This window comes from Peromyscus californicus, unplaced genomic scaffold (assembly GCF_007827085.1).
Source record: "Peromyscus californicus insignis strain IS unplaced genomic scaffold, ASM782708v3 Scaffold_9__1_contigs__length_137607984, whole genome shotgun sequence".
Classification (NCBI taxonomy): domain Eukaryota; kingdom Metazoa; phylum Chordata; class Mammalia; order Rodentia; family Cricetidae; genus Peromyscus; species Peromyscus californicus.
The window spans coordinates 30,550,404-30,578,016 of record NW_026294617.1 but is presented as its reverse complement, the minus strand read 5'-3'; positions in this window follow the sequence as shown (position 1 = coordinate 30,578,016).

Sequence of the window (27,613 nt, the reverse complement as noted above, 5' to 3'; positions counted from 1 at the left end):
ATGTGCTCTGCATCAGTGACCAGGACTCAGGGGCGTCTCCCTGGCCAGCTGAGAAAGGAGAAAGACTTCAAAAAATTCCAGGTAGAAGATGAAAGTGGGGTTCTGTGCAGGGCTTTCTCCCGTGTCCGTGACATCCCGAGTACCTTCCAGAGTTTTGGGAAATGAGGGAGAGAGTCTCTGAGTGGTGGCCTTGGGTGGATGGCAGTGCTGCTGGGCTTGATTGAAGGAGCTGTTAGTTTCCAGTCATCTCTTGGCGAGCATCCATCTTCACCCCCCATCACTGACTCGAAAAGGGCAAAGCCGGCTGAGAGATCCGAGGCTCAGGACTCAGGTTGTTGGAGTCATTTGCTGCGATGTTGATCCTGTCCTCTCTGTGTACTTTGCCAGCTAGAACAAAACAGCGCTGCTATGGAAACCGCAAACACCAGGCAATCCTGGCCCCTGCACTTGGCAGCCCAGCCGGGGAGAGATAATGGCTTTTGTTGCTATCTATTGGATGCTGATGCTCAGCCGGTTTTACCCTCAGGGCCCCAACTAGGGATGGGCTGATACTGTACCACAAGTGCTCTCTTGTCTGTTCCCTAGCCTCCTGATGCATGCCTAAGGTAACCAATCCAGCCAGGGTACCCGCTCATTATCCTGATGACAACCCGGGGCCTTTACACTTAGCTGACACCTTCTGTGATCCCTCATCTCAGGTGACTCTGAAGGCTAAAGACCATCCTCTGAGCTGCTTGGCAAACCTACATCCTGTTTTCCAGAACTAACGAACACATTCTCCTGGAGACGGTTGTGACTCATATGTTTTATGTTGGGGTTGGGAAGGGCAGTCACATCCCCTAGCGGAGCATTCTGTCACACTCAGAGCAGGTGGCTGGGCATCTACGTCCTTGGAATGAATACAAATTACAGCCATCTGAAAACACATTTACCGTGAAACTCAAAAGATTATTAAAACCTGTTTGTTGGCTGCAACATTTAATAAGAGGTCATTTCACTATATGCAACATCAACAATAATGATTGGAGAAGATAAGGCACAGGCTGGGTAATCGAGGCCTCTCGCCTCCCCGAGTTGCCAGGTTAAATCAAACATGGCCTAGCAGTCAGGAGGTGTGGGCAAACACAGCTGTGTTTAGAACGCGGTGATGTCGCGGTCTATTTTCCCAATATTTGTGCTTTGGAAGGAGCTTTCTGCTTGAAATACCCTTCTCCTGCATTTGGCGTTTCCATGTGTGGGAGAAGAAAATCATCCCACCTCTATTTCCCAGATATCTCAGGGTTGTTCTCGCCCTCTTAAAGCAGGTTATTTTTCTTGGTAATGTCTATTTTCTGTGGTTTGAAGCTGCCTTTCTCTGGAAGAGATAATCGTGGAAGAATCTTCTGACCCATTTGCTTGCAGATGGCAAGAAATGTTTGATATTCTTGAAGCTCTTGCTACATAAAGCAGGGCGATTTTCAAATTCTATTTGATCCTTCTGAAAGCCAGCTAGCCTTGTTCCTGAAAAATTGTAGCACAGGCAGAGAAAAATGGCTCTAATTTCTGAGCATTACTTCACTTTTTTTTTATTTTGAAGGTTGTTATTCACAAGAATATGTGGAAAGGAGAAGTGAGTCAGTGTGGAGCCTTCATCATTAATGCTTGTCTCTTGCCCCGGAGGGAGAGTCAGCAATGGTGGCATCTGACCAAGTAGCTGGTGGGGTACTTGCATGTGGTGACTGAAAAGCTCCAGGCAGGCCTCGGCACAGCTGAGTCAGTCAGGAGATATATCATCCGTCGACGGCTCTGTTTCTTATAGCACGTCTCTGATGTAAAGAGGAAAGAGAGAGCCCAGGGGTTGGGGACACAGCCCAGCAAGAAGAAGTGCTTTCTTGGCAAGCGTGAGAACCTGAGTCTGGAGCTCCAGAACTCCATAAAGTCGAGTGTGGCAGTGCATGCCTACAATCTCAGAGCTGGGGAGGCAGAGACAGCGGCAGGGGGATCTCTCAGGCTTGTTTCCAATCTAGCCAAATCAGCTCTGGGTTCAGTGAGAGGCTAGAAAAAAAAAAAAAAAGTGGAGAATAAATGAGAAAGATACCTGATGTCCACACTTGCCCACAGTTGCCTCCATACACAAGTGGCCTCACATACACATACACATACACACACACACACATACAGCTTGTTCTGTGAGGTGTGTTAGAAGCCTTGATGTCCTAGAATTCCGGGGAAGCCTAGACAGGAACTTCCAAGCCTCTTCTGATAGAGTCTAGGAGACTATACTTGAAGTAGACTGGGCAAGAAAGATAGAAATAACACATACATAAATGCACACACATGCACGTATACATACATGTGTATATATGTACAATGCTCATATTTGTAAAGTTTTACAAGAGGATACTCAACTCTGACACTGTTTTGCACCAGGTTTTGAAGCCTTTACCTTGGCTGTAGTGTGTCTGAGAGTGAGCTCAATGGCGGGAACCCGGAGGGGTGGCTTGGGTGGAGGAGTGCCCATCAAGACAAGCAGCTGCATGCGAAGAGTCCTCAGAGCCCCTGTGGGACATCAAGGCCCAACCACACAGCATGGCTGTGGGCCTGGTCCCGGAATATGCCAAACTGAGCAGGATAGGAGGCCACAGAGCGACCTCATTGGATCTATAAATAGTCTACAGCAAAGAGACTTGAAAGAAAAAACCACCTGGGATGGTGTTAGCTAATGTTAGTCCCTTTCTCTCCGTGAGAGGTGCCCTATTAGAACAGGTTTCATTAAAAAAAAAAGAGAGAAAGAAGAGAAAAGAAACAAAAGCATACATTTGCTGGGCTGGAGTCCTACAGAGGGACCAGAACTGGCACGGTTCTTCCTTTTCAGCTGGAGATCTGGATGCTGAGCAGGACACAGAGCTGATGCCTGCCTCCCTTACTCTCGCTCCCGATTCCCTCCTTTCTTCTTTCTTCTGGTTTTAGGTCTTATGTCTTTAAAAAATTTACATTTTATCTTGTTTTTTTTTTTTCTTTTTTAAATGTGTCATTTGTGTGTGTGTGTGTGTGTGTGTGTGTGTGAGAGAGAGAGAGAGAGAGAGAGAGAGAGAGAGAGAGAGAGAGAGAGAGAGAGAGCCTGGTGAGTGTGTGTGAGTTCATGGTGTGTGTGTGTGAGCACATAGTCCACAGATCACGTGTGGAGGCCAGAGGACAACTTTGAGGACTTGGTCCTCTCCTTCTACCTTTACGTAGGTTCTGGAACTTGAACTCAGATCTCTGGGCTTGCTCAGCAAACACCATCCATGTTGGCTTGAGATCGCATGTCTTTTTAGTGAACAAATGTCTGCATTCAGGCAATTAGGGGAAAACTTTGGCTTCTTTGGCCTTGTATCTGAGGATAGTCTATCAGAGCAACACATAGGGCCGTAGTAGCTTGTGAAGGAATGAAAATCAATGAATGGATTAAACTGATTGGAGAGGTTAAAAGGTCAGGGAGATAACCAAGTCCTTCTGAGTTTTCTTCAATTGTGACTTTGGGATGACCTCACTTCAGGGCTTCAGCACAGCGCTTTTGAAGGCATGCGAGTTGCTTAGGTAAGCCAGGAGGGTCCCTTTGCTGCTTTCTGGATGTGGGGGAAGGGAACACCCTTGATAGCTAATGTGGAATCAATACCCATTTCTTCTCTGGACCCAAGTGTATTGTTTTAATTCTAGGCGTGGGGAGATCCTAGGCATTCCAATTAACAACTCCTTTTTTGCCCTATATAGAGTGTAATAAAGTAACCACAGCAAACTTAAAAGGGAGAGAAAAAAGAAAGAAAAAACTATGAAAAACAGAAAGTGTCAAAAGGCAGAAATCCTGTTGCCCTCAGGCTGTGTTAGCTGCTTTTACACAGCACAAAATAGGTAGGCATAGATGCTATCTAAAGGCTCAGAGGAGTGATGTGTGACCAGAACCTGGGGCCTCCAGCCACATAATTCTGCTAAGTAGATCAGAACCCTTCATTGAGGCAACTGAGGAGGGGCTGATCAGATCAATGGGGCTTGTTCTTGGAAGATCAAGAATTCTGACTCATTAACCAACTGAGTGCCAGTGACTCCCTCTAACACTGCAATTCTCTATGGCTGTGTTATGGTTAATCTTCATCGTCAGCTTGGCTGGATCTAGAAGTACCTGGGAGACACACCTCCGGATGTGACTTTAGTTTCAAAAAATTTACATCGATTTGTTTGTTTTGTGTGTGTACATGCAAGTGCACTCTTGTGGTGGTACCCATGTGGAGGCCAGGAGGCCCCGTGGGTACCCGCATTCTTGCTCTATTGACTTCTCGACTTGGCCAGCTCCCTCACTGCTACCATCAGGTCTTCTTTGCCAAGATGGACCATATACCTTCAAATTCTGAGCCAAAAGAAATCCTTCCTTCGGTTCCTTTTGTCACAGTCCTAAGATGAGTAACTAACAGAGACAGGTGTCATTCTTGCTTTGTGGGACAGAGACGAAAGCTCACATGCCAACTTTCCTACCCAACTGTTAACATTAATTGAGGACTCACAGTGTGCCAGGCCAGGTTTCAACCTCTTTATAAGTCCTGCACAGTCAATCATCGTGATACCACCATGGCGAGGTCTACTCCAAGCATCGTGATACCACAATGGTGAGGTCTACTCCAATCATCGTGATACAACCATGGTGAAGTCTACTCCAATCATCGTGATACCACCATGGTGAGGTCTACTCCAATCATTGTGATACCACCATGGTGAGGTCTACTCCAATCATCGTGATACCACCATGGCGAGGTCTACTCCAATCATAGTGATATCACCATGGCATGGTCTACTCTCTTGCATTCTGTTTTATAGTTGATGAGATATAATAAGAGACAAAGAAAACCTTCTAGAATCTCACAATAAAAGGGCAGGCAAGAAGTTGAGCCAAGTTGGTCTGACTCCCTAAGCTCTTTTGTTTTTCATGTTTCACCAGAGAACATCTTAAAAAAAATCTGAAAAATATCCTGGATGTCACTCAACCCAGAAAACAGCGAAGGATTTTAAGAAGGTGATATAAGGAGACAACTTTATATCTCTCTTACTTTTCCTGGCAGCCTGTGTGCTGATTTGACCCTTTCCACCACAATGAAGCTGTCATCCCAATTTTTATAGTGAAAAGAGTAAGATGGCCATGCCACAAGGCTGCCAAAGACACAGAGGACCCAAGAAACAGCGCCTCCCCTGCTCTAACCCGGCTCCACAAGTGTACTGTAGGATACTCTGTAAGGAGATTGTGTGATGTCAAGATCTAGTAACACAATCCAGCATGGAGATTCCCAGAGCTTGATATAAAGTCTTTCCTGTTTATCAAATTCCCAGAGAGAGGCCAGGCACGGTGGTGTAGTGGGTAGCTGTTCCAGGTTTGACCTTGAAACACTGCCCCTAGAGTGACAGCAGGTAACTGCCACACCTGTCTGTGACCTGCCCCTGGGGCGTGGCTGAGAGGGAGCCCCTTAAGACTCGAGGTGCATACATGCTTGGTCTCTTCTGGATACCTCGTGGTCCTGGCATCTGGATGGGAGACCAACCTGAGTTCTCCGCTGGATGGTACCTCATCTCTCCTGGATCCTGTAACCAATCCCTATTGGCTGTAAGTTATCCCAGAAATAAACCTCTTGATTACCAGATAAATTACGTGGAATTGCCTCATTAAATACAGCAATATGGTTGCGCACTCCTTTAATCCCAACACTCAGGAGGCAGAGGCAGGCAAGGCAGATCTCTATAAACTGGAGATCAGCCTGGCCTACATATCGAGTTTCAGTCCAGTCAGGACTACATAGTGAGACCTTGTTTGAAAACAAACAAAACAAATCAAGAAGCAAGGCAAGGAACACTTGAGGAATGACTTGTGACATTGTCCTCTGGCCTCCTCCTGGGCCCCTCATAATCATACAGATTCGCAGATCAAGTGGCAGTAGTCTGTGCAGCATCCACAGGGGCCTCCCTCAGTTTGAGAGCCTTAGCTGAAGGCCAAGCGGCCTAAAGCTGTCTCTTGTGGTTCATTTGTTCTGTGGAACTTGGATGGCCTTGTTTAAGGCCAGAGAGGGGGAGAATTTGCCTGAAGCCACCATGCATGAATGCAGCTTTCCCTTCGTGGGAGTGGTCACTTGGCCGAGGAGGAAGACACCAGGGTGGGCCAGGAGCTCTGCAGGCATTTAGGAATGAGCCCTTAAAAAAGCAGGGCAGGAGACCCAGATGAAGGTTTGCCTACTCGGCCCGATGCAAGACACCTTGGATTTTTGTTGATAATGTAGCAGTGGGCAGCTCAGTGAAATCACTGAATTTGAGTGATGAGAAGGAGGGGGCAGAGAATTTGGGGAAGAATTTACACACACACACACACACACACACACACACACACACACACACACACGAGAGAGAGAGAGAGAGAGAGAGAGAGAGAGAGAGAGAGAGAGAGAGAGAGAGATAGGAAGGGAAGGAGGGGGAGGCAGGGAGGGAGGGAGAGGGACATACACATATATACAAACATATATACACAGACACGTATACACACACACAGACAGGCATACACACATACACACAGACAGGCATACACACATACACACAGATACAGACACTCACAGAGACACAATACAGACACACACGCAGACACATGATATACATACACAAACATATACACTCACAAATACACATACAGATAGACGTACACACCACACACCATACACACACCACGCTCAAACATATGCATCACACACTCATGTTTTTTCTGTTTTGAGAGTCTCATGTGGCCTTAACCCCTGATCTTCCTGCTCGGGCTCCCCAGAGTGTCGCATTGTTCTTAACCTTCCCAATGGTTCTCTTCGGCTTTGCTTTCTGTGTTTATTTTGTGGTGCCGGGGATTGACCCTGGGACCTTGAGTAGGCTGGATTTGCCTTCTACTTGCTGAGCTGAACGCTGGCTCTCCTGGAGCTTCAGTAAGAAGAGATACTTGCTCCCCTAGAAATGTGTTTGCAAGATCTTGGGTCTCCAATTTTGAATGAGGTGGGACTGGGAAGGGGGTTCACTGTAAAACCAATGCCTCCCAAAATTGCCTGGACACTGTGGCTTGACTATGTCAAGATGATTGTCAGCGAATGTCACTCTTCAGTGACTGGTACCATCAAAGAGGCTGTTGCCCTTGGTTACCTCCCCAAACTTGAAGTTAAGCCTCTGCTGCTGAAGGCACCACGCACATTGGATACGGTACATAGAGGAAGGGAGATGGCATTGGCTTGGTGGCCTCAGGGGCCTGGCTGACCAACAGTCCATCGTGGAGTCTGGATGGTTTACTCTTTTTCTCTAAACCACCTCGCTGCATATCCAAGACAGCTCATTGCCAACTTTATTCTCTGAGAAATGACTGAAAAATTTTCAATGATAGAACTTCTAATTTAAAACAGGATCTGTGAGATAACTCAGTACCCATCAGTACTTACTGTACAAACCTGACAACCTGAGTTTGGATTCCCAGAATCTACGTGAAGATGGATGGAGAGAACACATTCTACACAATTGTCCTCTGACCCCCACAGCATGATTGTGATATGCTTACTCACATACACACCACCCTCAGATACAACAGTAAGACTAAATGCAATAAGACTAAATGAAGAAGAGCCTAGCCACAGTCATCTGTGTAAAATGACTGTCACCCTCAATCTGCCCATCATACATCTTGTTCAGAAGCCATAACATTACTTCACACAGGCTAGCCATGAGTTATCAAGCATAGTCCAAGCATATTTTCGAATGCCAGGAGTTGTGGTACCCACCTGTAATTCCAGCACCCTGGAGGCAGAAACAGGCCAGTCTCGAACTGGAGGCCAGCCTGGATTACACAGTGAGATCCTGGATCAAAGAATTAAACAAATGAAAGCCGTGACATAATAACAAGTGGCCTGGCACATTAGCACTCGGGTGTTATGGACCAGGCTTTCTTTTGGCCACCAGCCAGCTCCCAAATCATGACACGGAGACTTCTTAATAGTTATGAATGCTCAGCCTTATCTTATGTTTGTCCCATTAGCTCTCCTCACTTAACCTGTTTCTCTTCATCTACAGTTTGCCTCGGGGCTTGTGACCTTTCTTTCCTTCTGTAGATCTTACTTTCACTGCTTCTCCTGTCTGTCTGACTGGTGGCTGCCTGGCTTCTGATCCCAGGCATCTTCCTTTCTTACTCTCACGTTCTCTTCTCTCTTAGAGCCCAGATTTCTCCTCCTACTTATTCTCTCTCCCTGCCAGCCATGCCTAGCTATTGACTGTTCAGCTTTTTATTAGACCAATCAGGTGCCTTAGGCAGGCAAGGTGAAACAAATGCAGCACATCTTTACATAATTAAACAAATGTAGCACAAATGTAACACACCTTTACATAGTTAAAGTAATATTCTCCAGCATAAACAAATGTAACACACTTTACATAGTTAAATATCCCACAACAGTGTTACAAAGGTTAATGCGATAATCTTCTTACACATATACATGTGAGCACAACAGCTGTCTTAGGCAGAGCAGGTGAAGCTTGGGAGCCACCTAGCCCATGTTGGAATGCTTGGATGCATCTAGGTGGGGATGGATGCTCTCCATAATGTGAGCCAGGGTATAATCAATCCATCACTTTGCTCATTAAAAAACAAAACAGAACAAAACAAAACATGTTTATTGGGGCTGGAGAGATGGCTTAGCAGCTAAGAACACTAGCTTCTCTTCCAGAAGACCTGAGTTCAATTCCCAGCACATGCATGCTCATAACCATCTGTAACTCCAGTTCTAAGAGATCCAATGCTCTCTTCTGGCTTCCTCAGGCAACAGGGCATGTGTGTAGTGCACATACATACACACAGGTGAAATGTCCACACACATAAAATATTAATTAAAAACTAAAAAGTAGGCCAGGCGGTGGTGGCTCACGCCTTTAATACCAGCACTCGGGAGGCAGAGGCAGGTGGATCTTTGTGAGTTCGAGGCCAGCCTGGTCTACAGAATGAGATCCAGGAAAGGCACAAAGCTACACAGAGAAACCCTGTCTCGAAAAACAAAAACAAAACAAAATAAATATTAAAAAGTAATTATTATTATTACTGTGTGTGTTGTGTGTGTGTGTGTGCGCGCGCGTGTGTGCACGCGCATATGCGAGCGCATGAGAGAGAGTGCATGCATATGCACGAATGTGCATGTTGCTATGTAGAGTCAGTGCCTTCCTTTTACTTTCATGTGGGTTCCAGGGTCTGAATTCGGGTCCCTAGGCTTGAACAGCAATGCGTTTATCCACTGAGCCATCTTGCTGACCAATGATTGCCAATGAGCCCTCTATTCCATGGTTGCAGGGTACGCATATGTGTGTGTGTGTGTCAGGGATTGAAATTAGGATTTCATGCACGCTGTTCAAGCACTCTGCCACTGAACTATACCTCCCAGTGTTTGCTTCTTATTATTTCTGCATCTCCCACAGTGAGGGGAAAAACTCAGATCTGAAGACATCTGTATATGGCAGTGTTGGTTCCCCAGAACTGGAGTTACGGACAGTTGAACCTGTCATATGGAGGCTGGGAATTGAACCTGGGTCCTCTGGAAGAGCTGCCAACATTCTTAACCCCTGACTCACATCTCCACCCCCCAATATATACTGTGCTCTTCTGAGTGTATTCCAGACCTTTTGGACTTTTCTTTCACTTAGGAAGTAAAGTCCCAACTCTAAAAATAGCTGGGCGCTGACAGTGTCGCCCTATGACTTCATCACTATCCCCTTAGCTCCACAGTAAACACATGCATGTCCTGCACCCGGGCCAGTCATGGGAATGGGGCTCAGCTTCCGTACTCCCTGCAGTCTCTGCCGGGCTCCGGGAAATCTATGCAAGCCATAGCTCGAGAAGAGTTCATTTTCATCAAAAACGCTCACATGCTACCAGTTAGCCACTGATTTGTCTAGAAACCATTCCCTCTGATTTTTCTCTGTGGTTCTTACATGTTAGTCTGCACTGGACTCATCCAGGGTTTTTTTGAAAACACAGCCAAGGGCCAGCAAGATGGCTCAGTGGGTAAAGGTGCTTGCTGCCAAGTCTGAGGGTCTTAGTTCAATCCCTGGGATTCACATGGTAGAAGGAGAGAACTGAGTCCTGAAGGTTGTCCTCTGTCCTCTACACTTGCATTGTGATACACACACACACACACACACACACACACACACACACACACAACACACAACACACACACACACACACACACACACACACACACACACACACACACACACACACACACGTTCTCTGTGTAGCCCTGTGCCTTTCCTGGAACTCACTCTGTAACCCAGGCTGGCCTCGAACTCACAGAAATCCTCCTGCCTCTGCCTCCCGAGTGCTGGGATCAAAGGTGTGCGCCACCACTGCCCGGCATTATTATTATTATTATTATTATTATTATTGTTATTATTATTTTAAAGAAAAGAGAGCCAGATGGACCTCCAACTTGCTCAGGAGGTTTGGGTTGGGTTTCTGGGAATTTTCGTGGTTGCTAAGTCTCTAAGTGATTTTTGGTAACCCATGGATAACACTTTAGGAAGCATTTTCCCAAACCAGTTTTATTGATTCTGATTAACTTCTGGACGGTGATAGGTTTAAAATGGCATAAAATGTAGTTAAATAACATCAAGTGGAGATGATATTTAATTAAGTTAAAGTAAGTAAATTGAATAAATTAGCCCAATTTAAAATGTGATCAGATAAATTTAAATACCATTGGGTAAATGCAAAATACCATCCATCAGAGATAACGACACACCCACAGGTCCTATGAAAATAGAAGAGAAAATCAAGAATGGGGGATGTTTGTGACTTTCTTGCCCCTGAAAACTTTCAAATTAGGAAGAAATTATTTCAAATATAGGAAGAAATTGAGGTAGTGAATTATGCACATTTGCATTGATAATACAACAGAACACAGTCATGTTAGGGGCATTGTTTTATTAGGCCAGCTACATTATGAGTTAAAGGACAGTCCTTGTAGCCTGGTGTGGGCTCAATGTGCTGACATGGCAGGGTTAGTCCTGCCTCTCTGTTTTTTGAGACAGGATCTCATGTAGCCCAGACTGGCCTTAAACACACTTTTTAGCCCAGGGTGACCTTAAATTTCTAATCTTCCTACTTCCAACTCTTGAATGCAGCGGTTAAAGGCATATGCTATCAAGTCTGATTTATACAGTGCTGGGGTCAACCCCAGGTCAGTGCTTGTTAGGTAAGTACTCCAACTGAGCTCCACCTCCAGGCCTCCCTTCCCTGTTTAGCTCTGAAAATGTGTGGAGGTCTGTGATATACATGGTGATGGACACATCTGAGGGAGTCACACGACATTAAGGTATCGCAGCCAGTGTGTGAGGTCATCAGAACTACAAAATAGAGACCAGGATAAGAGCCTGGGATTGTGGACTGGAGGATGAGAAAATAGGTAGCAGCAGAGGTGATTTTGAGGTAATAGAACTTTTCGGGACAGGACCATGGGCTGTTGTGTATTTGGGGATATCTGTTGCTGTGGTTTGAATGTCCCCTTCAAGATTCATGTGTTGGAAAGTTATCGCTGCTGCAACAATGTTGGGAGGTGGGACCTAAAGGGAGATGTCATGAGGGTGAGTGGATTCCTGTCAAATTGAAAAGGGCTTCTGTGTGACGTGGGAGGGACCGTGCTCTTCACATCTGGAGGATGCAGCCTTCCAGGAGCCATCTTGGGAGTGGAAACGGGGCCTATACCAGACATCAATCACGGCACTGTCCTTGGTTTAGAATTCCCAAACTCCAGAACTCTGAGAAATAAGTTTTCTGTTCATTATAAATAACATGACACGCAATGAACTGGAACACTAGTATAATAAGCCCAGGGATAGGGTGTAGTTGGCCCAGAGACTCTGGGTACATATCTTGAAGGATCAGTGTGACTTAGAGAGCTGGAAAATGGTCTTCAAAAGGGATGGACACATCAAAAGAGTAGGGGCATTTTTAGTGAGAAAGGATGGAAACATACATTACATATGAAAAGTTTTCAGTGCCAGATGGAGGAATTTTTAAAGAAATTGCTGTAATTTTTTTAAAGTGTGTGTGTGTGTGTGTGTGTGTGTGTGTGTGTGTGCGCGCATGAGTGTCACAGCATGGGCATGGACAGAGGTCAGAAGAAAACTTCTCAGAGTTAGTTCTCTCCTTCCACGTTGACATGGGTTCTGGGGATTGAACTCAGGTCATCAGACTTGCATTATTGGAGAGCAAACAACTCTACTTGCGGAGCAGTCTCACTGGCATTTATTTATTTATCTATCTATCTATCTATCTATCTATCTATCTATCTATCTATTTATTTATTTATTTATCTGTTTATTGAGACTGGGCCTTATGTAGTCTAAATTGGCCTAGAATTTGTTATGTAGTTGAAGATGACATGGAACCTTTTTGGGGGTGGTGATAAATTCTATCTATCTATCTATCTATCTATCTATCTATCTATCTATCTATCTATCTATCATCTATCTATCTGTCTATCATCTATCTATCTATCTATCATCTATCTATCTGTCTATCATCTATCTATCTATCATCTATCTATCTATCTATCTATCTATCTATCTATCTATCTATCTATCTATCATCTATCTATCTGTCTATCATCTATCTATCTGTCTATCATCTATCTATCTATCATCTATCTATCTATCTATCTATCTATCTATCTATCTATCTATCTATCCATCTATCTATCTATCATCTATCTATCTATCTATCATCTATCTATCTATCATCTATCTATCTATCTATCATCTATCTATCTGTCTATCATCTATCTATCTATCTATCATCTATCGATCATCTATCTATTCATGTATGCATGTGCATGTGGCATGTACGTGGAGGTCAGAGGACAATTTGTGGGACTGGTTCTCCTTCCTCTATGTGGGTTCTAGGGATTGAGCTTGGGTCATTAGGCTTGGTTGCAGGTGCCCTTATAGGCTGAGCCACCTTAACCAGTTGACCTTGAACTTCTGACTCTCCTGCTTCTACTTTCTGCGTGCTAGACTGTAGGTGTTTGTTACCAGTTCTGGTGTATGTAGTCCTGGGGATCCAGCCCAACATTCTCATGCATGCTAGGCAAGTAAGAATTCTATCAACTGAGCTACAACCCCAGCCTACCAGATTAATGAATTTATTTTTATTTCTTACGTGTTGGTGGAGACTTATTGATTATGTATGTATGTATGTATGTATGTATGTATGTATGTATGTATTTAGTTTTTTTCCCCCCCTAGACAGGGTTCCTCTGTGTAACAGCCCTGTCATCCTGGAACTCACTCTGTAGACCAGGCTGGCCTCTAACTCACAGAGATCCGCTTGCCTCTGCCTCCCGAGTGCTGGGATTAAAGGCGTGCGCCACCACCATCTAGCTATTTCTATGATCAGATCTCACTGTAGAGTCTAGGTTGGCCTGGAACTAGTGATTTTCCTGCTTCAGCCTTCAAGTGACAGGATTACAGGTGTGTGTTCACTGATGATTTTTTAAGTGGGTAGATGTTTAGGTAAATATGGTGGGTGTGATGGCTATTCTTGGTATCAGCTTGACTACATTTGGAATTAACTAAAACTCAAGTGGTTGCGCACACCTGTAGGAGATTTTTTTAAAACTCTCTTTTTATTTATTCTTTGTGTCTTTCACATCAGGCATCTCTATCCCATTAATTTCCTTGTCCCTTTGTATCTGCCCTCTGTTCTTACAATCTCCCCACCCAAATAAAATAAAATAAAATTTAGGGGAAAAAAGAAGAAAAAAGGGAAAATCAACCTCATCATGGAAGCTGCAGTGTAGTTGCACAGTGAACCGTTTTATCCATATGTCTTTACTTGAAAATGTTCACTGCAAAGAGTCAGTGGTCTGGTTGGAGGCCTCTGGTTTCTGCTACACTATCAGTGCTGGGCCCTCACTGGGACTCCTCTTGGATATCCTGTTGCTGCCCTGTGTCGTGGAGATCCTGCAGCTTTGGGTCACGTGCTCCAGCAGATCACAGATGGGGTGGATGTTGGGGGTGGGCCAACAGAACACCCTGGTTCTGGGCCTGGGTAGTTGCAGGGTTGGGCAGCCTGTCAGCTCTGCCCTCTCCTCACCACCAGGGTGCCCTCTTCAGCATTGCCCTGGCTAGTTCACCCCTTGCAATGCTGAGCAAGGGGCGGGGCCAGTTCTCCCGCTTTCAGGTCCCCAGGGTCGGCTCTCCCACACCTACACCACCTGGGCCAGTTCCTCAGGGTCAGCTCTCCCACACCTACACCACCTGGGCCAGCTCTACTGTGTTGCCCAGGCAAGGTGCAGGGGCCACTCTCCCTAGTGCTGCAGCTGGTGAGGGGCAGGGCCTGCTCTCCTGCTCTTATGACCTCAGGGCCAGCTCTCCCACCTGCCACAGGGGGCAAGGGGCAGGGGTTGGGGAGGGCATCTTTCCCCTACCCACACCACCATAAAGCAGATGGGTTGTGGGCAGATCTCCCATGCTCACATTCTCTGGGTCAGTTCATCTGCATCCCCATCAACAGGGCCAGCTCTACCGTGCTGCCCTGGCCAGGTGCAGGGCCACTGTCCCGAGTGCTGCAGCTGGTAATGGGGAGGGTCAGCTTTCTCGCCTACCACATATGGCAGGGGCAAGGTGGGGAGGGCGTCTTGAGGGATTGTTCTTAATTAAATCATTTGAGGTTGGAAGGTCCACTTTCAATCTGGACCACGCCTTCTGCTGGCAGCCTATACAAAGGACATGGAAGAAGGACGCTCTCTCTTTGCCTGCTTGACTTCACTTTAGCTGGCAAGTCTATTCCTTCACTGGCGTTAGAGCCTACTTCTTTAAGATTCTGGTATGTACTGAAGACCAGCTGAGACATCCAACCTCATTGACTGAAGAACTACTGGATTCTTGGACTTTTCATTCATAGCTGGCCATTGCTGGACTAGCTGGACCACAGCCTGTAAGACACTCTCATATATATGTATAGTGTGTGTGTGTGTGTGTGTGTGTGTGTGTGTGTGTGTGTGTGTGTGTGTACATGTGTATTCTATCAGCTCTGTTCCTCTAGACCCTGATGAATGCAGTGGGTCTATTATGTAAGGAAGTGCAGGCTGGGTGCTGAGGGAGGTTAGCCACGTGAGAGATGCTATCGTAGATTATTTAACCCATATAAGCTGGATCAGAACAAACAAACCCCCACTCAGCAAACTTTCAGAATCACGAGCAAATGTTATCGGAAGCCACTATTTCGTGGAGTGGCCTGTCCTGTCACTAGTGGAAACCTGACCCGTGGCATCCACTGTAAGTAGCTGACTTTCCAGTCTTGGAGGGCACACGTATTTTTCTTGTTTTATTTTATTTATTTTTGAGACCTGTCTGCCTGCCTGGCACTCTCTGTGGACCAGGCTAACCTTGGACTCAGAGATCTGTTTGCTTCCTTTCTTAGGATTTTTGCAACATAATAAGAAATTTGACTTATTTTGGCAACTTGGGAATAAGTGTCGGGGGAAAAAAAGTTCTTCTGAATTCAATCTTTGAACAACCAGAATGTTTTGACTTACCTGGAAAGAAAATTTCCAGTAAGTAGGTAATAATTGTTGCCTACCTCAGTGATTTTCAGCTTTGTTGAGAATAGGTTTAATCTGAAAAGCTTGTTAAATGCACATTCTTAGCGCCATTTTCAGTAATGTGACTCAATAGATCTGGGATGGGGCTCAAAAGCCCGAGTGATAGTAAGGGCCCAGGACGGAGCTGAAGAAGGCACTTCACTGACCACACTTTGGAAATACAACTGAAAATGTTTATTCTTAAGTAGTGTGGTTAGGACTGCTCTCTGGCTTTGCTTTGTGATTTGACCTTCAGTACAGGTAACTGGAAACATTCCTGGAAAGTGGCCAATCTGTGAGCAGCTACAACCGCTGATGTCGACCTCCGGTGCTTATGGGGTGTAGATGGTAGACTTACTAATGTAATCCCCTCTGTTCGCCTTGATATTCTGTTCTAAATGAGGGATGTTGAGGGAATTAGGATAATGAGCACGCAGGCCTGTTCTGCAGGCATCTTCTTGGCTCTCATCAATCACTGACATTCTTATTCCCGTCTACCAAGGAGGCTTGAAAAGTTGCACAGCGGGCAGGGGGCAAAATTAATTGCTGTCTAGATGTTCTTAATAGTGTTTTTCTCAATATCCTTTTTTTTTTGGGGGAAAAGTATAGTTTAGATGAAAAGGTTTCAAAATGTGTATAAAAGACAGACAGATTGCCAGGCAGTGGTGGCACATGCCTTTAATCCTAGCACTTGGGAGGCAGAGGCACGTGGGTCTCAGTTCGAGGCCAGCCTGGTCCACAGAAAGAGTTCCAGGACAGCCAGGGTGGTTACACAGAGAAACCTTGTCACAAACAAACAAACAAACAAACAACAAACAAGACAGACACACAGAGGCTGAGGTAGTTACAAAAAGAACAGGGCAGGATTTAATTTTGTAAAATAGTCAAGGATAATGTTCATCGCTATTTCCTTTCCACCCAGGTTTCAGGAAGACGTCTGCAGAGTTTCTGCTTCAGTCTGGTTTCTACCTCTGGGTTGATCACGACTTTGAAAATGAATTAGAAATGGGAAGAAATGACCCAGAGCTTTAACTGTATCTGTTTCCATAGCTTATCTCTGATCACAAACATCTTAGTCGTCCTTGGAAGAAGTAGGGGCAGGGTGAGAAGGGCGAGAATTGGGCATCTTTACAAGAGTGGCTGGTTTTCCTTTTGCTCCAATCATGATTCCTTTAAAATTCACTTTTGGGTTGGTGACATCTCAGTGGATAAAAACCCTTGCCACCAAGCCTAGAACCCCAAGTTCCATCCCTGGGATTCATGTGGTAGAGAGAACTGACCCTTGTACAGGTTGCCCTTTGAACTCCATACATGCCCTATAGCACATGCTCATACACATAGAGAAATAAGATATAATTTTGAGAACGCTGTTGTGTTGCTCATTTCCTTACCTGGCCGGGGTATAGAATGTCTGCTGCACATGTTGGAGATTTTTTTGAGTTGTCACGGTGTCTGCTGGTAGCATGAGTAAGAACTGAAATGAAAAAAAGAACAGCAAGGAATCCATTCGTGGTGGTTTGCATGAGAGACGTCCCCCATAGTTGACCTGGTGTCCAGTTGGCTCTGTTTTCTTAGGAGACATAGCCTTGCTGGAGGAAGTGCCTGGGGGCGGACTTTGTGGGTTTCTTTCTTTATTTCTCTGTTTCATTCTCTCTCTCTCTCTCCCTCCCTCCCTCCCTCCCCCTCCCCCTTTCCTGTGTGTGGATTAAAACGTGACCAGCCTCTGCCTGCCTTCCCTGCCATCCTCTCTGCCATTGTGTATGATCTGGAACTGTAAGTCAAGCAAACTCTTCCAAGTTCCTTCCTTCCTTCCTTCCTTCCTTCCTTCCTTCCTTCCTTCCTTCCTTCCTTCCTCCCTCCTTCCCTCCCTTTCTTTCTTCCTTCCTTCCTTCCTCCCTCCTTCCCTCCCTTTCTTTCTTTCTTTCTTTCTCTTTCTTTCTTTCTTTCTTTCTTTCTTTCTTTCTTTCTTTCTTTCTTTCTTTCTTTCTTTCTTTCTTTCTTTCTTTCTTTCTTTCTTTCTTTCATGCCAGTCCTGAATCTCACTCTGTAGACCAGGCTGGTCTTGAACCCACAGAGATCCGCCTGCCTCTGCCTCCCAAATGCTGGGGTTAAAGGCGTGCACCACCACTGCCTGGCTCCAAGTTGCTTTTCGTCATAAAATTTTATCACAGCCATCAGAGAAATAACCATTCTCTGGGGGAAGCAGCCTACGGAAGAAGAGAATAACTTCTTCATAGAAGGCTTCTGTGGGGTTGAGTCACATCCCAACTACTTCCAGCTGATTTCAAAACAACTGATGAATTTAGCCAACCCAAGCATTCATTTGCAGTTGAACAGGAAGACAGGAAACATCTCACATTGAGGAGGGAGGGTGATACCTCCCCAGGATTCCCCCCTCCTGTGACCAGACCTCTTGCCAGCAGAGAGCAGGAATCCTGCACAGTTTCAGCTGCTCACCGCCTCTCTCTTTCCTCCCTTGTAGATCTGTAAGTTTCCGGACATCTTACCTAGAAATCTGCTGACAGGGAAAGGACAGGGACTTGGCGCTTGTGTGACTTCTAGCGGCTTCTAGTCTTAACTTACCAGATTCTAACTCAGTCCTAGGGAGAGAGGGAAGGAGGAAAGGAAGGAGAAAGAGAGAGAGACAGAGAGACAGAGAGACAGACACAGAGACAGACACAGAGACAGAGGGAGACAGAGAGAGAGAGACAGAGAGACAGAGACAGAGGGAGACAGAGAGAGAGAGAGAGAGAGAGAGAGAGAGAGAGAGAGAGAGAGACAGACAGACAGACAGACAGACACAGAGAGGGAGACAGAGAGGTTTCATAGCAACTTGATGAGATGTAACTTTAGGGTCACCAAAAATGCAATCACAACTCTCTGGAGGAGCCCATGCCTGCACTTGGGTATGCCTTAGTTTCCAAATCTCTCTTAGAGAAGCCCACCTCCGTGTTCTGTTCAAGCTCTTCCTGTCGTTTTGAATGCTCTTCTTTCTTGATTTCTTTAATGAACTCCCCAGCTTTGCTTCAGATTGTCCACTGCTCAAACTCTTCCCTGATTTGAAGCCCTGGATCTCAGTTTGCCCCGAGTTCAGGTTCCTAAAAGATTAAGTGAGGGCTGGAGAGATGGCTCAGTGGTTAAGAGCACTGGCTGCTTTTCCAAAGGACCCAGGATCCATTCCCAGTGCCCCATGCCAGCTCACAACCATTTTAAAGTCCAGCGTCAGGGGATCCGAAGCCCTGTCTGGCCTCTAAAGGCACTGCACGCGTGTGATACACAGACATATGTGCATGTAAAACACCCATACACATAAAATAAGTAAACTAATTAGAAAAATAAGAGATTGAGGGAGTTCTTCAGGCCAGCGAGGATGACAGCGTGGGGCTGTGTCTGCCATCTCACCCCTGACACATTCAGTTTCATTAAACAAGAACCAACCATTCTGATTGACTGCTTGGTGTTACTCAGACCATTAATGTTCTGCCCAAGGTAGTAGGTTCAGAGTACAGAAGGAGGATTCAAATCAGAATTTACCAGAAAAGTTGCTTTCTTTATGTTTTTCTTCAAAATGCACACATTTGGGCACTGCCTTGGGTTTTGCGTATGCTCTCGAAATTTCAAGAAAGCACCTGGGCCGTTCTGATGGCTCCCACATCCTTACCTGATTGGGCTGAAATAGTCACATTTAGGTCATTTTAAAGTCCTAAGATAGTTCCTTGAGTTAAAAAATGGGGAGGGGTGAGGATGATTATTTTATTTTATTTTTTTGTTTTTTTCGAGACAGGGTTTCTCTGTGTAGCTTTGGCGCCTTTCCTGGAACTCATTCTGTAGCCCAGGCTGGCCTCAAACTCACTATGTATGCCTGCCTCTGCCTCCCGAGTGCTGGGATTAAAGGTGTCCAGCTGATTACGTTTTAAAAAGAGAAAATAAGACAAACATAGTAAATCAGGCATGATCAGGGGGTTGTGAGGCAGGGGCAATCAGGAGTTGATGGCCAACCTCAGCTACTTAGCAAGTTCCACGTTAACTTGGGCATGTGAGACTGTTGAAAACCAAACATTCTTCCCTATATCCCCCACCAAAGGAATCCCAGAGACTATGGTTGTGTTTATCCTGAGTGGTGAGGGAGTGAGTCTTTCTTCCTGTGTGTATCTCTCTGTCTCTGTCTCTCTTTCTGTCTCATGTAGCCAGGCTGGCCTCAAACTCACTACATAGTCAAGAATGATATTGACAGATCTTCCTGCCTCCACCTCCTCAGTGCTAGAATTACAGGCCCATCACCACTTCTGTGCTGAGGATTGAACCCTGGGCCTTGTGCATGCTAGGCGAGCACTCTCCCAACTGAGCCACATCCCCAGCCTGGGTTGAGTTCTTTATGAGCATGTGTGTGTGTGTGTGTGTGTGTGTGTGTGTGTGTGTGTGTGTGTGTGTGTCTGTGTGTGTCTGTGTTTTGGGATCACATTGAAGCTGATGCCACCAATAGAAACCTTTGGCCTTCGGAGTCCTTTACTTTCACACTGAACTTCCCCACGGAAGTCCTTGTGGGCGGCTCTCGCTGTGAGCAGTTTCTCTTCTGAATGCTTCTTTTATGACCTGAAACCCAGCCTCACCTACAGAACAGCTCAGCCCCTTGCATGGCAAGGCTCTGTGCCATCCGGGGATTTCCTAATGGCTAAGCACATTAGGAACAGAGATTTATGATCACCTTCCCAGTCAATTAAAATTCCAGATATTACTAAGGCAGAATTCAATTAAGGTTAATTGGGGCTTCTGAAAACTGTTTTTCCAAAGGGAAGCCATGATGGGATTGTGGCTCCTAGTGGGTTTTGATCAGTTTTAAATAACTCTCTGTGCCTTTCTTTTCCTGGCACCAACTGCCTCCTCTCCCCAACGTGGCTCCTGCTATTATCATTTGATTCAGATGTTGCCTTTCCTGTCATAAGCTATCACTGTGACTTATTTGGTTTTTGCTTTGTCTTTCCCCCAAAACAAAAGGAAACAAAACCACCCCCTCCACCACTCCCCAAAACTAAAACAACAGAAGAAAACAAAACTCCCAAGGCTCTCTGCAGACCAGAATCCTAACAAAGCCCCGATTCGTGCCACACTGAAATCACAGTGGTCTGACGTGAAAGAAATATAGTCATTTGGAAGATGGTGACAACATTTCAGAAGTAATTATCAAGCCTGGAAGAACAACCCATTCCCTTTCCTTTGTCATTAAGGTGGATGAAAAGGTTTGCCAACAGTGCTGACGAGGGTGGGTAGTGGGGACGGACAGGTGCACGCCGGAATCACAATGCAAGTCAGGCTCCCGTTCTACCCTAAGTTTTATTTTCTTGTCGTCAAGGGCTATTGTGACAGTTCTTAGCACAGTTGATTGAACTGGGAAAACACTTGGGACGGGCCCTTCGTCACCGAATGCAGAACATGCAGCCGGCAGCTCACAGAGCCCTAGGGTGGGGAGTGAATAATAATTCCTGTAGTTTGTATTCTCAGAAATTCTAACCTATTGTTCATCACTGGAGACGAATCCTGGAAAGCTAAGAAGGCACATTTTATTTTGAAAAGAAGAGAGGATATGATTGTGTGTGGAAAGCCGACATTGGCACCCTTCTATTGTGCTGCTACTCTTCAAGGGGGCATTGGGAGGCATCTGAAGGGAGCCGAATGGGGCCTCCATCAGAAGCCACCTGCATGAATTAGAGGAGTTTTCAGTGCCTCACACCCCTGAGATTATCCCTACAACCTCTTGACAGAGCGTAGATACCATGGGTACTTTCTTTCCAAAACTTAAAAATACATTTTATTTGGGGTGTGTGTGTGTGTGTGTGTGTGTGTGTGTGTGTGTGTGTGTGTGTATCTGTGCATAGCACACCATGTGAGTGGAGGTCAGAGGACAACCTTTGGGAGTGGGTTCTCTCTCTACTAGGTGGCCAGGCTTGGTGGCCATCATCTTTCTTGTTGAGTCACGTTGCTGGCCGCTCGGGTGGTTTTGACCTTCACAGGCCTTCCTCCAGTGAGCACAAAGAAAAAAATTTGGTGAGGCCAGTAGTCCCTGCTGCTGATCTGTATAATTTCCTTTCTTGTCAGTTTCAGTGGCCAAACAACCCCCAGGGCAGGTTGAGAAGGGTCCAGTTATTTACAAGGCTGGCACACGTGGCAGTCACGTGGTCTCTGTAGGAATGGATGCGTGCTGTATGTGAACTTCTTTCAGGGTCTCTCTCATTCACCCATCAGAGCAGTTCACCTAGTTCCTGCCCCACTGCAAGAAGGACTCATATTAGAACCGCCTCCTTTGGATGGTCGGAGGGTGTAGCTCCATTGGTGGAGTGCTTGCCTAGCATGCATAAAGCTCTGGGTTCAATCCGAAGCACCCCATAAATTGATGGCCTATGTCTGTAATCCCAGCACTTAGTGCAGTGAGTTTCCCCAGATTGGGGCTGGAGACCCTGTCTCAGTTAAAAAAAAGTTTTGTTGTTTTCTAGGGACAGTGCTGGACTTGCACCCACCCACAGTTACAGTTCTCTGTGGAGGTGAAGTTTAGACTTGACACCCACACTTGTCAGTTTCTTGTTCCCTCTCTTCTTAAAGATCTCCTGGAAAAGGAGAGATGGGAAAGAAAGATTCTGAAAGTGTAGCACTTCAGGGGAAAGTTTCTGTAATCAGAGATCTGGGGTATAATTATATGATAGCCAGGAGAGAGAAATATGCAGGCGGCGTCAGTCTCCAGGGTACGGTTTCTAATGAATTCTCTCTAGTCCTTATGGGAGAGAGAGGCACATTTGTAAAATTAAAAGTCAATGCCTCTTTGATGAGAGGATTTGCCTGCTCTTCTGTCCTTTTAAAAAGTACCATGTGCTTGGAAAGAAGAGCCAAGAAACCAAACCTCTGCTCAAGGACGTTGGGGGCGAGCAGGAATAAGCTGCCTGCTTTTTTTCCTCCCAGATTTCAAGGCTATGTGGGCCCTTTTCTGAAAGAATTCGCTAGGTGGTAGGTGCCATGTGAATGGCTGATCTGAGGCACATGGCCTTGTCTGTACAGCCTGATAATACCTGTTAATTCAGAGAAGAAAAACATCTTAGTTACAGCAGCCAGCGACATTGTGCAACTGAAAAAAAGGTTGGCTGGGTTTTTCTTTTCCTTTTTGGATTTTCCTCTTTTGAGACAGGTCTCTTGTAACCCTGTCTGGCCTCAGACTTGCTCTGCAGCCCCAGTGACTTTAAACTTTTGATCCCTCTGCCTCTACCTCCTGAATGCTGGGATTATAGATGTGCATCACCTTGCCAGGTTGGTGCAGAGCCGGGGAATTGAACCCAGGGTTTTGTGCATACCAGTCAAACATGCTGCCAACTGAGCTACAGCCCAACTCAGACTTTTGTTTTCTTGTTTGGAATTCATGTGGACTTGGGAGTGTGTGCTCCTGTTTACGTGGAATGCAAGACTGCAGTCACCAAACAGCTCCCTTCTTGAGGCCGCTGTCTGTCTGTGGCAGAGTTCTTTCCTGAAAACACTGAGAATTCAAGAGGAGACGAGGGGTGTCTACTTTAGAGATGGGCAAATTTGATCCTAGCATGTAGTTGTAACAGTCTTATTAAATAAGAAACACAGAGCCAAATGCAGAGTTAAAAGCCCAAGAGGTCGGAGCAGTAGCTAAGAGCTGATACTAAAAACCCTTTCTTACCCTTCGCTGCCGCTGCCGTCCTTCCCCTCAGCAAGAGACCCACTTCCTGTGTATCTGTCTTTTTATTGACTTTCTGTTCTGCCTTCTCATTGGTTGTAAACCTAACCACATGACCTCTCCCTCGCTGCCTGTCTATACAGACCTTCAGGTCTTCTATGGTTGGTATTGAGATTAAAGGCGTGTATCTCCAAGCTGGCTGTATCCTTCAACACACAGAAATCTGCCTGTCATGTGATCGGGATTAAAGGCGTGCACCACCACTGCCTGGCTTCTGCTATGGCTTGCTATTAGCTCTGACCCCCAGGCAACTTTATTTATTAACATACAAATAAAATCACATTTTAGTACAAATAAAACATCACCATACTAGGATCTTCTCCTCAGTTCACATAAAAATGCCCCCAGTGAGCAGTGACATCAGCCCAGCAGAGGGTCTGAGAGAGGATGTGGGCCATGGCTGCAGGTGAGAGAAACTGTTGTTAAATTTCCGGGAATCACAGGGCCAGGCTGTTAAACACCATCACTGTTATTAAGGACTAAATGACATAAGCTTAAAGTTAGATACATAGCATTAGAAACAAAGGTAGTGCCATTGTTTGGATCTGAAGCGTCCCTTGAAGGTCCGTGTGTTAAAAGCTCGGCTGCCAGTTTGGGGCCGGCCGTTGTAGGGCAGTGGACACATTAAGAGGAGAGGCTGATGGCAGGGCTGTGCGTTGCTGAGGGTGCAGCATTTTAGAGGTGGTGAGAGCTTTCTCTTTCTTCTCTCTGCTTCCTGGGGAATGCTGGCTCCACCATGTACCCCTGCCGTGCCCTGCATTGCCTCAGACACAAAGGCAGCAAGACCAAGCCACCATAAACTGAAACCCTCAACACCACAAGCCCAGCTGGCTTGGTGGCGCACACCTTTATCCCAGCCTTCCAGAGGCAGAGGCAGGAGGATCTCTGTAAGTTCTGCCTGGTATACATAGTGAGTCACAGGCTAGCCAGGGCTACACAGAGAAACCTTGTCTCAAAAACAAACAAAACTATGAGCCTGAATAAACCTCTTGTCTTCATAAGCTGGTTACAGCAGGTATCTGTTACCGCATGGAGAGCTGATTGACAAGGCAGTAAATTCTGGAAACTCTACTTCCCATTTCTTTGCCTAACTGTTAGGATGATCTTTGCCGTGAGGCTGTTTATGTCTTTGGTAACAGTTAAGTGGAAATGTTACTGCTCACCTCTTCAGTGACCTTCAGTGGGATTGCCACCATGGCTCACAGGTAGCCATGGGAGAGTGTTTACAAGCTGGGCATCTGTGTGGTGGCATGGGCTTGTAATCTCAGAATGACTGAGGCTGGAGGATGAAGAGTTTGAGGCCAGCCTGAGCTGCATAGTAAATCTGAGGTCAGCCTAAGGTACTGAGTCAATGCAAAAAACAAAAATAAAAAAATAAAAAAAATAGGAAAGAAAGAAGAGAGAAAGGAAGGAAGGAAGGAAGAAGGAAAGAAAGAAAGAGAGAGAGAAAGAAAGGAAGAACAAGCATGTGGCAGTGACGTGCAAGTCCTCTATTTCAGGGCTCTCTCAGAAGGAGGATGGCCGGGTATGTGGGTGTAACCAGCAAACAAAAGTGTTGCAGACTGAAGAAGTGCCTTCGTCTTTTGAGGGAAAAAATCCCATAGGCTTGGTGACATCTATTTATTTCTTGGGGTTCTGAAGACTGTGATCAGGGTGCTAGCCTGATGGAGTTCTGGCTTGGGCCTTCCTTCTGCTCTCATGGCAGAGAGAGAAAAGAGAGAGCAAGCTCTCTCCAATCCCTTCTTTTTGAAAGAATATTCTTTATTTTGAATTTGTGTGTGTGTGTGTGTGTGTGTGTGTGTGTGTGTGTGTATGTGTGTGTGTGTGTGTGCGTGTGTGTATGTGTTCCTACAATGGTGAGCATGTGGAGGCCAGAGATTCGACCCAGGTCACCAGCTCTTGTGGCAGGTGCTTTTGCCAGCAGAGACCTCTCCCTGTTCCCTCTAGTCTCTTCTTCAAAGGCATAATCCTATTCCCAGGGTTCCATCCTCACGCCTGAATCATGCCCGAATCACTTCCCAAAAGCGATTAAGATACCAGATACCAATTGTGATGGGATGCCAAGTGTCAGTTTGACAGGATCTAGAACCATCTAGGAGACAGGCCTCTGGGCACACTTGTCAAGGATTATTTTCATGTTGTTAACTGAGGCTAGAAGAAGACCTTCTCAGGATTTTCTGTCTGGAATCCTGGACAGCACAAACAGAGAAGGGCAGTTGGGCAGATATATGCATTTATCCTTCTGCTCCCTCCCTCCCTCACTCCCTTTCTTGCTTTTGTTAGGATATTTTTATCAAAGCAAGAGGGAAAAAAACCAAGAGATCAATATGCTGGCATCTTGACCTTGAGTTTCCCAGTCCTGAGAACTACCTTATTATTGAAGCATTTGTCATAGCAGCTTGAACTGACATAGACAGGTGATAAACTTAGTTGAGTGCAAATGGACTGGAAGTGATTTCAAGGTATTTGCCCGCGAGCAGCAAATGGGGCATGTGAGGATTTTAGGGTGCATTGCATGCTGCCTTGTGCTGTGCCCATCATGATGACTTGAGGGCTGTATGAGTGGAAGGCATTTTTGTTTGTTTTTGCGACAGGGTCTCACATGGCTCAGGCAGGCCTTGAACCCCCTATGTTGATGAGGATGACCTTGAACTTCTGACCTTCTGCCTTAACTTTTCAAGTGCTAGGATTACGGGCATGGACTGCCACAGTTGGCCAGACGGAAAGCATTTTTAAACTTCTGAGACTAGGGACCAAGGAGATGTCTTTAGAACTGTTGGGGCCCACTTGACTCTTTTCTCCTCTTGGCTTCCATGGTGAGTGTTTACTTCTTGTGCTGGGTTTGAACCCAGGGCCTGGTGTGCGCGGAACAAGCAATCTGTTGCTAAGACAAACCCAAGAGCTTCGTTGTTGATTAGTTTTAGACTTCTCTCCCCCCACTTTCTTTCCCCTGATGTTTCTCTCTTGACCCCCCCCCCCTCATTTTTACAACCATCTGTATTCTAGCATGAGGATGCTAGGCCACACTGTATCAATGACAGCATCACCTTTGATTATTTGCTCACTAACACACCCACTCCAGAGTTAGGCCCATTTTTCTATTGTGGGGGGTCTTTGGTTTTTGAGCTGAGTGGTCCTAATGCTTTTGGCTCTGCGTGTAAGATGTGGAAATTGTCACAGCAACTCAGTGCTGAGGCCAGCAAGTTGATGACGGCAAACGCCACAATGGAAACTTGGGCTCCTTTTTTTCCTTGAGAGGACGGCTGCTAACCTTGGCAGTGGAGCGGATCCCACGTGAATTTGTACTTGTAAATACGCAGCTCTCCTTAAGCAAATGGGGTGGGAAGAATTCAGATTTTCATCAAAAATAAATTAAAAATGGAGTCCTCGCATTATAAAGGAATTCATAGGGAGATTTTTCTAGCGAGCAACTGTCTTAACGTTTGAGTCATGTGTATTCATTACCAACAGGGCTTTTTTTTCCCCCCTAGCAGCCCAGGGCAGGTGTGAGATACAACTAGGGTATCTCACATAGAGCACCTCATGGTTTCTGTCAGCTCACTAGTCAGTGTCCATCCTTGTTTTTCACATTTTGCTGCACCCTAAATTTCTTCCCAGAGAGATGTCAAGCCCAGGTGAGTCTGTTGCTTTGTTTATGTCCCTTTGAGTTTTAAACATAGCCTATTTCTTTGGGCCCAGGGCTGTATTCTGCTTTCCATGTGAGTGGGAACTTCGGTTTCTGCCATGTGTGGAGCGATAAAGTAGGTCATTAATGAAATGCTTAATATGACGGAGCAGTGCTCTGCACCGGAGCAGCGCACGGAGGGTGTTGACCAAAGCGACAGACCTAGAGAACAGAGGAGAGAGCCGACGGGTGCTTTCCAGGAACTGTTCAGGAAGTCATTTTGAGCAGGAACGTCCGGATCTAAGCTGGGTGGACAATTGTCAGGAGCTCTGGTCTGGCAGCAGACTCACACTCAGTACTGTGGGGATCTGAGTGGCAGTGGGGGACAGCCCCACTCCGGGGAGTGTCTGTCAGTGACATTTCTCCATCCTAGGGCTCGTCTCCAGTCCCTGCTGGCCTTAACTGTGCTTCTCATTGTTGGGCCAAACACCCGACGAGACGAGACTTAGGGGAGGAATGGTTTATTCTGGCTTACAGCTTGAGGGGATACATCCCATCATGGCAGGAGGGCTTGGGGCCAGGACTGGGAAGCCAGCTGGTTATATACTGCAT